This window comes from Prosopis cineraria, unplaced genomic scaffold (genome assembly GCF_029017545.1).
Source record: "Prosopis cineraria cultivar Desert tree isolate PC_DT_omini unplaced genomic scaffold, ASM2901754v1 PC1446, whole genome shotgun sequence".
NCBI lineage: Eukaryota > Viridiplantae > Streptophyta > Magnoliopsida > Fabales > Fabaceae > Prosopis > Prosopis cineraria.
In genome coordinates, this window is record NW_026556771.1 from 17,200 (window position 1) to 31,458 (window position 14,259).

The 14,259-nt window shown below is 32.9% G+C and overlaps 2 pseudogenes; one reads left to right on the forward strand and one right to left on the reverse strand.

Moving 5' to 3' along the window:
• Positions 1 to 1,124: 1,124 nt before the first annotated feature.
• Positions 1,125 to 7,816, reverse strand: LOC129300137 (EH domain-containing protein 1-like; annotated as a pseudogene).
• Positions 7,817 to 12,927: 5,111 nt separating this feature from the next.
• LOC129300141 (protein transport protein SEC13 homolog B-like) lies at positions 12,928 to 14,216 on the forward strand (annotated as a pseudogene).
• Positions 14,217 to 14,259: the final 43 nt, after the last annotated feature.

Below are 14,259 nucleotides of genomic sequence, written 5' to 3' on the forward strand. Positions count from 1 at the left end.
TGGAGCTGATGGACAAAATTTGTGAAGAGAGATGGAAGAGAAGAGATGAGAGGATGAAGAAAAATGAGTGAATGGAATGAGTTATGGATGAAATTACACTACCCTTTAATTAGTATAGATAATTGTGTGATTGATGAGTGATACCTGTATGAGTTGGTTGAAATTATGTGTGTAAATCAAGCCTAAAATAAACTTGGACACAAAGAGGATTAGGTTCAAATTAGAAGGGAGGCATATGACCTGCTTTCAAAGTGATTTTGTTGGCTACAAATCTGATTTTCAAATCACAAAGTCAAAATAAAGATTAAGGAAAGAATAGGAGTTTTTTAATTGAGAGATTTGAGTGATATGGTGCCACATGCTTAACATTTTAAATTTTGCAACTCCCTCTCCTCTTCTTGCAAGGCCTTGCAAGCCTAACTCAGAACCAAAAGCTTTCATTGCTTGCATTTAGCCCAATTGACACAAGTCTAAGTGCACTTGTTCATCTAAGTCACAAAATAACTTTTGATTTAATCCAATAATATATGTATGACAAAATAAATTATATTTTTGCACAAGGACTTAATTATTTAAATGAGAGAATATTTATAAATGAAATTCAAGAGCAATGCTACATAAGAAGCACAATGTAAACACATACATGCACATTCAAAGTCCAAACTAGATCAACCAAGTCAACAATCCTAAAATGTGACTTTTATGCAATATTTACCAAACCAAAATGAATTTTTGAAAAACCAATTGGACTCTTATAGATCTAAACAAAAATGACATTTAATCCAACAAAGACATAATTTTTTATAAAAAGTGTAAATTTAGATTAAAATACCCTTAGTGCACAAATTCACCACTTAGAGAATATATCATGCAAAATAAATCCTAAATATATGGATAAAGTGTGTAAATAATGTGTCTAATCAATTAACAATATGATTTTTATTTTATTAAATTCATTATTATAATCACATTTATTAACTGTATAAAAATCATGTTTAATTTTTTTTTATAAATTATCATTTATTATATATGATGATTTTTTAAAATGATTACTTTATTAACTATAAAAAAGATCAAATGCTTTTCTGCCCTCATTTATTAGAATTCCTTAAAAAAAGAGAGAATGAAAGAAAGGGTGCAGATTGAATGAACAATAATTTCTTAATACAGTTATATTACACGTGTGTATGCTACAACGTCAAAATCTGTCCAATCTCTTATTTGCTCTACCGGTTTGATTGTCTCTCAAATTTAGTCATAGGGATTTCTGAAATTCTTCAAGAGTTTTGGAATGTCATAACCAAGCATGTCATCAACTGCTTGTCATCTTTGGTTTCAACTTCTCAAACTTGTCAATGTTGAATCCATTCAACACCTCTTTGAAGTGCTCAACGTTTGGGAAGTCCCCAGGAGGTAGATGGTATTCTCTTTGTACCTGTTTCCAAACACACCATTATGCGCGCGCGCATGCATTTCAATATAAGGAAAACATTATTTTTAACCCTAATACTTTACTCAAGTTTTGTTATAAGTTTTTGCACTTTTTTTTTGTGTTTCAGGTCTCTAGACTTTTATCCGTCAGCAACATTAGCCCCTATAATTTCAAGGAGACATTGATGTGACACAAACAGTGTTAAGAGTGCTAATGTGTCTACCATTGTTAAGTTTGTGCCGACATGTTAAATGAGTGTTAAGTTGAACTTCTTAATAAGAAAAATAAAAATATAAAAAGCCACATCAGCTAAAATAAAAAAGCAGCAGGGGCAAGCATTTTTTATTTTATATGATGTGGCTTTTTTTTATTTAACCTGAGTTTTTTTTTATCTGATGTGGTTTTTTTTTTTTTTTGCTTATTAAGAAGTCCAACTCAATACTTATTTAACATAGCAGTACAAACTTACACGTAAGCTATCTTAACATTGTTTGTACCATGTCAACGTCTCCCTAAAACTATAGAGACCAATGTTGCAAATGAAAAAAAAAAAAAATATATATATATATATATAGACTTAAAACATCAGAAAAAAAAAGTATAGAAATATATAACAAAACTCGAGTAAAGTATAAGGATTAAAAGTAGTATTTTTCCTTCAGTATAAAACGAAAAAAGACAAGGAAGAAAAATTATTGAATATAATTTCAACACGTTTGCTTGTTCATTTGTAAATGGTTTGATCTATTCCTCTAAGAATCTTTGGACAAGCACAGAAGCCAAAAGAATGTAACAGTGGAGTCATACCTTTCCAAACTCAGCTTCCAAGTTATCAACAAGCCTTTGCTGAGTTTTGGCCTTGCCTATCATAGAAGGCATCTCCTTCTTAAGATGACTGATAATATAAGCGTGTATCTTGGCGGCTCGGGCTCGTTTTACAAATTCATTTATCTGGAATCATCAAATGTTTATCTAAATTGTCAGAAAATGGGTCTGTTCATTATAATCTCGTTCACATCAAAAACCACAGTCAAAATTGAATTGTTACTTTATTACTATTTTTCTTCTCGAAGCTGTCGTTCTTGGTATAGATTTTTTCTACTTGGATTATGACAGCATAAGCCTGATTTAATAAAAATACAGGTATTAACCGAAAGAAATTTAGACTCACTCTTCGATCACAAGCTTTCTTTGGTATATCTTTGAGATCTGAAAGAAGGTCTTCTTGTTCCTTTTCAAAGAGATCCTTACCAATTGGACCAGTGAAAGCATCATTTACAGGTTTGTCGTTGAAGGAACTGCCAAGATAAGTAAACAGAATCTCAGAATCAAAAAGAAATTAGAACTGCTCAGGAATGGACGTATTTGACACAACAGTTTGAAGAACAATGCAATGTTTGTTACGTAGAAGAGTGTTTTCTAAAAAAGAAATAGGAAACGCACCTATCTTATTTTCCTTCTAGGTACATTCACACTCTTTTTAGAAAGCATTTTCGTGTACCAAACATGCAGTAAGTTTTCAAACGAAGGAAGATCACCAAAGACCAGTTCATGAATGATGATATAGATATAGACAGTGAAGCACATGCACAAATATAACTGGCTTACCCAATATATACCCGCATAACTTCAGGAGTATTCAGAACCTTCCCTAATGAACCACATTAATGCTCCATAACCCTCATCAGCTGCAACATAGGGATAAGAAGGTTGGTTTCCTGACTATGTTTTAACAGATTTTTGTCAATAAACATAAAAGTGGTTAGATATATATTTCATACTTGTTGAGTATCAATTTGGTCTGCCTTATTCAGAACCACTCGAATTTTGTCATCTTGCCCACGCAAGGATGATATCACACGTTTGAACTCATCACTTATATCAAGTTTGTGAGGATCAAACAGAAGGAGTATCAAATCACACTTGGCAGCAAACCAAGATGTTACACCAGTAAAATCATATGCTCGTTGAGTCCTCTGCTTTTCTCCTGATAAGACTCCTGGCGTATCCACAAATGTAATGTGCTCCAGTAACTTGGGACAATTGAAAACAAGTAAGTTTCCCATGCTTAAAAATGTCACTTATTTTTCTCAAATTATCTAGCCCAGCTTACAGGATGAGGCATTTGAGAACACTCAAATTTTGATAAAAATGCTGTGCCAAAAGTTGTGAGACCACTGAAGGGCATATATCAGCTTGGACAGCAACAGTATTACCAGGAATACTTCTCTCATCAGGTCCGGACTGTACAGGTGTAAAACTAATCTTAGTAAAACAAATGGATAAACAGATTTGCTAGGACGAGTACAAGAGAGAATAAATGCATGAATGTAATCAAGAACCAATGTTTTAGGATAACCAGAATTAGCAGTTTAGCACTATTGCTACGAAGATACCAAATCAATGAAGGGGAAGCCAATCACTTGTTTTCACTACCACTACTCAACTTATCAAAGATGTTAAATCTCAGAATATAGAATTAAAGTAGATATCTAAATTTGAACTACAAAAACCTTGAAGATATTCGTGATATTTAAAAATTGCTAAAGAGTCATGGGGTTAGAAACAGGCTTCATACATACCATGACAACCACAAACCTATCAGTTGTAGGCTCAGGTCCAATATGAGCTCCTATGGACAATATGAAACAAACAAGTAAAAAATCAGGAATATATTAGAGCTATAAGCAATCCAATGCATACATAAGCATACAGAAATACAAAACTCAAGGGGCACTTGCCAGGATAACATTTTGAAGCAAATGTTTGATGAATGTGGTTTTTCCTGTTGAGTACTGACCCAAAGCATTACCATTGGTTTGGCATCAAAATCACTATTTCCCTGCAAAACGTACAGAATTGCCATCATAAAGTAAACTGAGAAGTAAATTAAAAAAGAGAAGTGTGATGCAGAGAGTAGGCAGTCAATTTTCAAAAATAAACCACAGATAGTCAACTGACCAGTAATGGAGACACAAAATCATTAAAACGATAAGTGACTTCTAGTGGCTTCAACTTTTCAATGTATAGTCTCTTCAACCCATCAGTTATTGATGTCACAGCAGAAAGAGGCACCTATCAACAACGCAACCCAAAAAATTAAAGTGAGAAGAATAAAAAAAAAATTGACAATCTCTTAGAAAATGATATGATAGTAAAGGAATAACAACACAACAGTTAGAAGGGCCAGTGAAAAATTATCTATAGAAAGGCCTTCATGGTATCTTCAACACAACTCATGTACCAACAGAAATAAAATCAGGGGTAAAAAGATATGCACATTTTGTTGCTCCAAAAAGAAAAAACAAGAATAGAGAGATGGAAAAAATAAGATGTATCTAAGTTGAGAACATGAGTAAGTGCCCACTGCTACTCCATATCAAAATAAAAATATACAAGTCAAATGAGACGGCAGGTTATAGTCCTGAGTACTGCCTTAAAAAGAATTGTATCAGTGCAAAAATAGAAATATAGATACAACAAAAAACCTAATTTCAAATACAGCACCAATAGTTAGCTAAAAGTTCCCAAACAACAAATCAGATTTGCAAGACTTTGTACATTGTTCAGAAGCCAAACACCGTTCAAAGACCAACAAATAGATTAATTATCCCTCTAGCCATGGACAAGTCTGGCATTCTGGAACCTAGACCAATGATTGCAAATTGCTAAAAACCGAAGGTGTCAGAGGCCAAGGAGAGAGAGACAATTAAAAAACTGCATAACAATACGAACATAAGTACTAAAATATGATGCTCAAATTTCCCCAACGTATGCTTTTGAAAATCATGATGACATAAAATGCAACCAGAACTTATTAAAGCACATTAACAATGCAGATCAAGGTTGGCAAAGGTTGGAAACTTGGATTTAAACTATGCATCAGAAGGGACGGATAATGCCCACACAAAAAAGATCTAACCATCATAAGAAAATGATTACCTTTTTTGTTGACTTTGACGAAAACCAAATTGCTGTATTGATGGCTGCAGTGATGAACTACCTGCATGACTATTTATTACGGACATGGAACTCAATGAGGAGGACGCAATAGAGAAATTAAGAACAGAGATGCAGTATCTGAGCACATGACATATTCAATAAAAAGAGAGAGATATTACCATTCAAATCATTCTCTTTATGTTTATGCTTTTTCTTCTGGATAAACAGCTACAAGGTAAGTGCTTCCGCACAAAAAGAAAAATAGAAGGAAAAAAATATTCAGAATAGGAAATACTTACTGCCAGTAATACATCCAACCCTCCATCTCGGGAGGTTTAAGATTTTCCAAATCAACTGAAATAAAAGTTATGCTTCTGTCAGGTAACTTTATAAGATAAATGGGCATTTACATAAAAAATGGACACAGAAAAATACATAACTGAGACACAAAGTCAGAAAAAATAAACTGGGCAACAGATTACAAAGTGAAAGGCACAAAACTCACCATCATTAGTTGACAAATCATGTGAAATTGGGTGGCCAGATTGTACTAAGGAAATTAGCTACAATGAAAATGGGTAAGGTTCCAGAAATAGGTCAGCATTAAACTTCAAGAAAACAAGACAATGTATACCTGCATAGCAGTGATAAATTCTTTAAGACCAAGAAATCCTTGCCGCTTTGAATCTGCAATAGCCCAAACCTTATTTAAATAAGGAGAGCAGCAGAGAAACATTTTAGTAAATTCAGTCATCAAGAAAGAAAGGTACAAGTAAAAAAGAGAGTGTGTGAAACAATGAAAGATAAGCTAGGAGGACTTGCGTGGATGACAGAGTCAAAAACAGTATTAAACTCCAATTCTTAATAAGTAGGTAGACATTCAAAAAAATTTGAGTAATGGAGTTGGTTAATCAAATGTAAGCTAATAATCCGCCTACTAGGAATCATTTTCACAACCATTGGGACAGCTGATGCCCCTTATAAGGATCATTTCGTGCAAAACAGTCTTATAAAATCTAAACAAGTACAAAGGACTACATCAAAAACTAGAAGAACTGGAGAAATTTCTTGGTTCATTAGTGATGCTGGATAAGAAAGTTAGAAACAACGAAGTTTGAAAGCTAATTCATCTGGTCAAATCACTTTGAACACAACTAATGGGTAATAAGTAGAGGCTAGCTAGTGAAATCCATGCATTAATTTTGCTTGATCTCTCAATATTGTATGTTCATACTCTGTTTCTATATATATAAGAGAAAAAATCTGTATCACACAGTGTAAAAAAGTCGGTTAACTATAGTAATTATGTTTGAAAAAAAAAAGATTAAAATACCCTGTGTTAATCAACATAGGCATACATTAATTGTTTTTCATTAATGTAAATTATGAGGGATGATTAAAAAATATATAATAAATGTTTATTGGAATAGGTGATTTTGCTCATAAAATAATACAAGTCAGAAGTGACAATTTCTCTGATAATAAAAAATGGAGGGAGTACTGTTTTTTCGCTTCGCTTCATCTCATCTATATACTCGTATGAAGCATTCAGAAATTGACTCGCACTTGTTCATATGTGACCATTTTCAGTATTACAATTGTCTTCGCTAAATTCCGTTCCTTACCAGAGGGAAAGGAGGTTTAAACTACTCAATAGGAGAAAGCAATCATGCAAACAAATATTATTTACAAGACCATGATTGAAGACTCAAAGAAACTTCCAAAAGAATATTCAAAATCGAAGGCCCAAGCACTTGCAGAGTTGATTTACAAAGACATAAAACCGAATAAACAAACCATCCATAACAACAGTTGGAAGAAAATTTTAGGGTGCTAAACCTGCTTAAGATCTTGGCGAGACAAATTGGACATAGAGAAAAACATAATGGCATCACTCCCCGTAAGACGGCCATCACCATCTGAGAATCCCAAGCGGAAAGCAAAACTCAGCATTGGCAAAATGCATAAAAATAAACGAACTCAGAGTCTCTTTATTTCTTCAGAATATGAACTGCAATCCAAGCAGCAGCAAGAGCGAAATCAGAGGGGGTGGAATCATACCCGAATCAGCATGATTGAACCACTCTTGATAGATCCTCAGGTTTCTTTGGAAACTGAACTAATGGGCAACGTATCGATCTCCATTCTCAGGGTCCTGCCGATTCGCCAAGATCTCAAATTGAGACCCTCCCGCGATGCTAATGTGGAATTCGCTTATTTCGGGGAAGGAAAAGAGAGTTAGAGACAGAGTCGAGTGCAAGGATGAATCCACTAACGGTGTCGTATTGGCAATCTGAGGTGGATGGGCACGAAAGAGAACGTGCTTTTCGTGTTGAGGAGAGGCTTAGAGTAGTAGTATAATGGTTTTTCCTGTGTTGAAGTAAAGTTTAACCCTTTTCACCAGAGCGCGCCAAATGAGGAAGACGATGGTGCCTGTTTGCGTCTGACTCGCTAGGTGCGGGATGGCTTGGCGTGGCAAATCATTAATCTCAACATGTAAGTGCTTTAATTGCTTTGACTGTAGTATGTTGCTTTTTTTTTTTTTTAATATTTCATCCTATCTTGATATGAGATATTCACTCAGAGTCTCAAACTAAACCGAGCTCCTGCTATGAGCGATTGTTATTATTATTATTATTATTGATAAATAGATGCGATTGTTATTAATTGTTCCTGTTATATTGGCCTTTGTAATAAATATTAATAAGAGTTAAGATTATGTTAATTTATACCCACCTTTTATTTTCATTTATGACCAGTTTAACATTATTGTTTCTCATAGTCAAGGCAGGAAGGGTTTAAAAGTGTTTATTCTTGATAAGTATGGTTGCTCCCAAAACAAAAATTTTAATATCATTTATTGAGAAGTCTTTAATAATTTGATCTAATTAATTGTAAATTTTTATTAACTTACTTCTCATTATATCCATTAACATTACATGTATTTAGTTTTTACCATTTACTTTGTTTTAATATGTATATTTAATATTAAAGACAATAATTACACAGCTTATTAAATATGGAATTATATGAAAATTATGTTTGTTATAAGTTATTCTTTTGATAATGATCTTTCTACAAAAAAGACACTCATTTATAAAAATTATAATATAAGATCTGTACATTGTATGAGTATTTTACTAATTTTTAAGTTTAAATTTAATTTTTTTAGAATTCAATATCTTATATGTTGTTCAGTTTTCTTTCCTGTTTCATCCCCGCTATCTCGATGTGAGATATTACCACCATTCATTCAAAATTCTAGACTAATAAGCTCTTCAACTTATGTGATCATAATTAATTATTGCAAATGAGACTCACACATAAAAGTATCGTTGGGTTTGAGGAGCTTTGAACTCAAGATCTTATGATTCATCTATTTCACAATCACTTTTTTTTTTTTTTGACTTCTGATCTAGTTATTATTTCTCATAAAAAAGGGAAATTCACGCATTCACGTATACACACAGATCGTCGAGTTTGAAGCAAAACCTCTTAAAAAGGAAGTGGCCTGCCACTGAAACAACTGACCGCTGACACAATCTCATTTATTGAGATCAACTCTCATTGATAATTTATATTGCAAATTTTATAGTAAAATATTATTTCATATCTAAATGTAGAATCCAATTGTTTCTAAGTTAATCCCTTTCTATACCACCTTGCTCAAAATTTTAAGATACGTTGTAAAATATTTCCACATATACGGATATACCTTTATTTGGACTTTTTTCTAGCCCCTGGAAATAATGTTATCATTATAAAACATTTAATTAGGGATAGATTTAAAAAAAAGAAAAACATTTAGATACAAACAACTTCTTTAATTTCTACAATTTTAACAACTATGTATTATATCTAATCAGAGAATGCTTATAATGTTATGAGTTATGTTATGACTACCTATGGGTCATTACAATTTCAGTGCCTCGAGTTGATATAAAGCTTACACTTCCAACTCCTAGCCTGCATGCATTGTATATGAGTTTAAACTACATTAAAATTCATACTCCATCAATTAAAAAATATAAAATATTTTTAATTAAATTTAATCCTAATAAAATAATTACTTGCCTTTAAATAAATATCATTTTTTATATTTATCTCTATTTAATAAGATATTTTACTCTAAAATAATATAAAATTATTTATTCATAGGGGCACTTAAAAAATACAATGATTATACTTTAAAATATTAAAAATATTTATATTTTTTGACATTCAATATTTTCAAAAAAGCCTTATATTTTTTAATGAAATAGAGCATGTAAAACTACATAATTTTGTGGAGGGCAATTTAGAGATTCTACAGATAGGAAAATTGGAAAGATCTTAGGATATAAGGCGTTACACGATAAATAATGTAAACATTAGATATTGAAAATTAGAACTAACATCTAAGGCAGAATTATTCTCTCCAACAAAAAACACAAAGCAATAGTGGAAAATATACGCTTAAGCATTTGGCGCAAGACCTAATTTTAGTGGGTGCGCATCTTGACTTGGGATGCCTTTCTTATATAAAGTTTCCAAATCACAGTTATTCAATCACTATATTTTTTTCTTACAAAAAAAAATTCACTATATATTGAGCCAGAAAAGGTCACAAAAAAAAAAAAAAGGAAAGGATAGAAAAAAGAAAGGTACTAGTATAATTATGAGGAAAAGACTCATTAAAATAAATTTTATATTTCTCATGTGTCTATAAGAATTAGGTTGGGTGAAAAAGATTCAATGCTATTATTTATTGATACCTGGAGTCTTTTGAATAAAAGAAATTATCTTAAGAGCTTTATCTTTCATTTAGCTTAACAATGCTTAGTTGATGGTATTAGAATTCCCTTCGGTTTATAAAAAAATGCCATACACTTGCCAATCCCCCAAATAAAATGATTGGTTCCCTCAATAAAGTGTTCATGAAGGGCAAATACTAAAAAATATTAGTAACTTATTAGAAATTTGAAATGACAGTTATTGTAAACCAAACTAAAAAATATTGTGAAATGTTACTCTTTATAAATTAGAGGGAGTATCAAATTTATAAATTAGAGGGAGTATCAAACAGTCCTCAAGAGTGACTTGGACATGTACTGAAGGATAATAAAAGTTGTTTATTTATGTAATTTATATTACTTGACATGTTCCCTAAATTCTAGTTATTTGTTTCTCATAATGCTCATGCTTTTAATACATACATATATATTTAGTAAAATGGGGTGGATTTGTATGAACTTGTAAAACTCAAACCTGCTTGTTGATTAACTTAATTTAGAAGCATTTTTGTCTCTCTCTCTCCCCCTCTGTTTTTTTAGCTTATTTTTTTAAATTTTTTTATTAGATGCTATCAAATTAAACGATATAATGGCTAGTGATTTGGTCACAAAAAAAAAAAAGGCTAGTGAAGAATTACTGGTATGCAATTCAATCTAAGTGAAAATAATTTATAGGAAGAAGAGGTTAAATCGCAATGTCAATTGACAAAATACTATTCAACTATTCCGCCAAAGCACAAAAGAGAGAGAATTGAAATTTAAGTGCATCTATAATTAATCCAGCTTGTGTAGAATAAAAATAAAAGTATTCTAGCCAAAAAAATAAAAAAATAAAATTGAAAGTAATAACTAATAACCAATGAGGATTAGGTCTAGTAAAAAGAGGTCAATTCTTTATAACATATGAATAAAATATTCAAATGCTCGTTAAAAAAAGTATTCACATTTAATGCATAACATTGTTTCAAATAAGCTTACCTTCAACCAAAAATACCTATAAATAAAAAATGAAAATAGTGATTAGGCATGGAAAAAAAAAGTAGCCATACTAATTTTTTTCCTTGAACCATTAGCAGGCACTAAGTATTCATATGACTTTGAAGTTTAATCCTATTTGGATACCAGTGGCATTATTTTTTCATCAAATGTCCTTATTTATGATATCCATCAATATTTATTTAAATGGAGAGAGACGATTAAGAGTTACATAGAAACTAATTCAAATTATTAAAACAATTAATAAGATTCCCTAATTTAAATGAATTTCTCAAGATTCGTGAGTGATAAAAAATGTCCTATATTACTACCTTCATTTTAAATTATAAAATATTTTTAGATAAAATCTCATATATCAGTAAACCTTATTAAATATACTTAATAATTTTATCTTTTCAAAATAAAAATATAAACTTTTCAAAATAGCCATAATTTAATATATTGAAAAGAGAAGTGATTGAACTTAATTATAAAAAGAGAAAGAGTAATATTAAAATTAATGTATTTAATAAAAATTTAATATTTTTAAATTATTTTATATTTTAGGCTAAAAAATTCTTATAAAAATATTTTATAATTTAAAATGAAAGGAATATTATAATAAGAATAAAAAAGGCAAATAGAGTAATTTCCTATGGCTTTAATGTTTGGGCTTTCAGGTTTAAATTATCGCAAAAAATTAATTGGGTCCACCTACCCAAATCCAAGAACGCAAACGAAACGCTGGCTATTCGTCGAGATTTTTTTCGCGCAGCAGCAACCTATCATCTGTCAATTATTCCTTCAGTCGTCGAGAGGAGATCTGTGTTTCCTCTCATCCTCGTCATATCGAGTATTGACTCATTCCCAACTTCACCTCACACCGTCACACGGCCGCTTCGTCACTTCGCTGCCGCCGGCTCTCTTTTACTTTACAGTTTGTTCTCTGATCTCTCTCACTTCACCTCTCTCGATTTTCTCGTGTAGCCTCACTTGACCTTTCGATATTTTTCCAACTAGATCTTCAAGATTTTCTTCACGCTCGCTCTTGCATTTTTACAAAATTCCCCCTTTCATCAACCACCAAATATTCTGATTTTATCTGTTTTTCTCTCCGTTTTTTTCGACTCAACTTCTATTGAAGGGTTTTTTCACTTTGCTGCTTTTGGCTTTTACTTCTCCTGGGAATTTTCCCACTTTTTTGTAAATTGCAGAGAGTTTTTCGTCCATACGATGTGGCAATTAAGCACCGATTGGCTTTCGGAAAATATTTTTTTTGTTATAATTGTTGAATACGAGTTAGAAATGGTCCGGTTTTACTCAATCATTTTCTCTTTGGGCAAGTGTATTCTTCTCAGTGTGTAATGCTGGGATGTTTTTTGGTTTCCTCCTCGCTGGACCTCGGTTTATATTTAACACGAGCCTATACTATGGGTATATGCTTTAATTTCATGTTAGTTTTTGCGTCATAATCGTATGTGATTTGTTAGTTGAAGCTTGAGTAGTTTCACTTGCATGGGTGAAAGCTACCGTTGTTTAGAATTTTTTCTTGAGTTGTACTGGGATGGCTACTCGCTTCAGATAGCGATTTCTTTTACCATCCAGGTTGAAGCGAATCTTGTGTCAATAGTTCAATGACTTCAATCTCAGTATCTGATTATTTGATTATTTATTGTATTGTTTTATGAAAAAGATTCTTGAAATGGGTTGTGTAACAATTGGTAGAAGGCTGAGTTTCCCTTTTTCTTTTATGGGATATCTATGTGAGTGTGACTAACTGTTAACTATATGTATGTTAACAGAAATATGCCTCCTCAGAAGGTTTGAAACTGGTCATCAAGACACAGTTCATGATGTGGCAATGGATTACTATGGTAAACGGTTGGCTACAGCCTCTTCTGACAACACCATTAAGATAATCGGGGTGAGCAACACAGCCTCTCAACATCTAGCAACGCTGACTGGTCATCAAGGGCCTGTGTGGCAGGTGGTATGGGCTCACCCTAAATTTGGGTCTTTGCTTGCTTCATGTTCTTATGATGGCGTGTCATCATATGGAAGGAGGGAAACCAAAATGAATGGACTCAAGCTCATGTCTTTGACGACCACAAGTCATCTGTTAATTCAGTTTCTTGGGCACCTCATGAGCTAGGTCTTTGCTTGGCTTGTGGTTCATCTGATGGTAACATCTCTGTTTTCACTGCCAGAGCAGATGGTGGTTGGGACACTTCAAGAATTGACCAAGCCCATCCTGTCGGTGTTACATCTGTTCATGGGCCCCCTCAACGGCACCTGGTGCTCTTGTCGGTACTGGCTTGCTTGACCCTGTACAGAAGTTGTGTTCGGGTGGTTGTGATAATACTGTAAAAGTATGGAAACTTTACAATGGAGTTTGGAAGATGGACTGCTTCCCTGCTCTTCAGATGCATACAGATTGGGTTCGAGATGTGCTTGGGCACCAAATTTGGGTCTTCCTAAGTCTACAATTGCTAGTGCATCTCAGGATGGCAAAGTCATTATATGGACTGTGGCCAAGGAGGGAGATCAGTGGGAAGGCAACGTTTTGTATGATTTCAAGACCCCAGTTTGGAGAGTCTCATGGTCATTGACTGGAAATATATTGGCTGTGGCTGATGGGAACAATAATGTGACATTATGGAAGGAAGCGGTAGATGGGGAGTGGCAACAGGTGACGACAGTGGAGCCATAGATTCGTAGTTTTGAAGTCTTGTTGATTTGGGATAATGGTTAGAATTTTCTCTTTAAAGTTTAATTTACATATACAGTGAGTAATTGTGTTCATAATCCTTAGTTCCTTAAACTCTCTGATCTTTTGAACATTCTGTGCTTGCGAGGATGGAGTTCTATAGTTTGAGATGTTTCTTTTATCAGTTAGAAGGTTTACATTCAGTGATATGATATGACATCTTCTTTTCGTGCAAGTTTCACAAGACGTGGCTGTGACGCTCAATTGCAATCATTGACACGTATATCTGGGTTCAGGAGCATTTTTTTTCTCCTCTCCTAAATTGTATTTGACTGCAATCTTGCCTTCTTAACTTTCTAAATAGTATTTGGACTGAGTTTGAAGAGAAGTTGGTGAATGGTTTCCTTTCTAAATCTAATAGACTGGGAGCT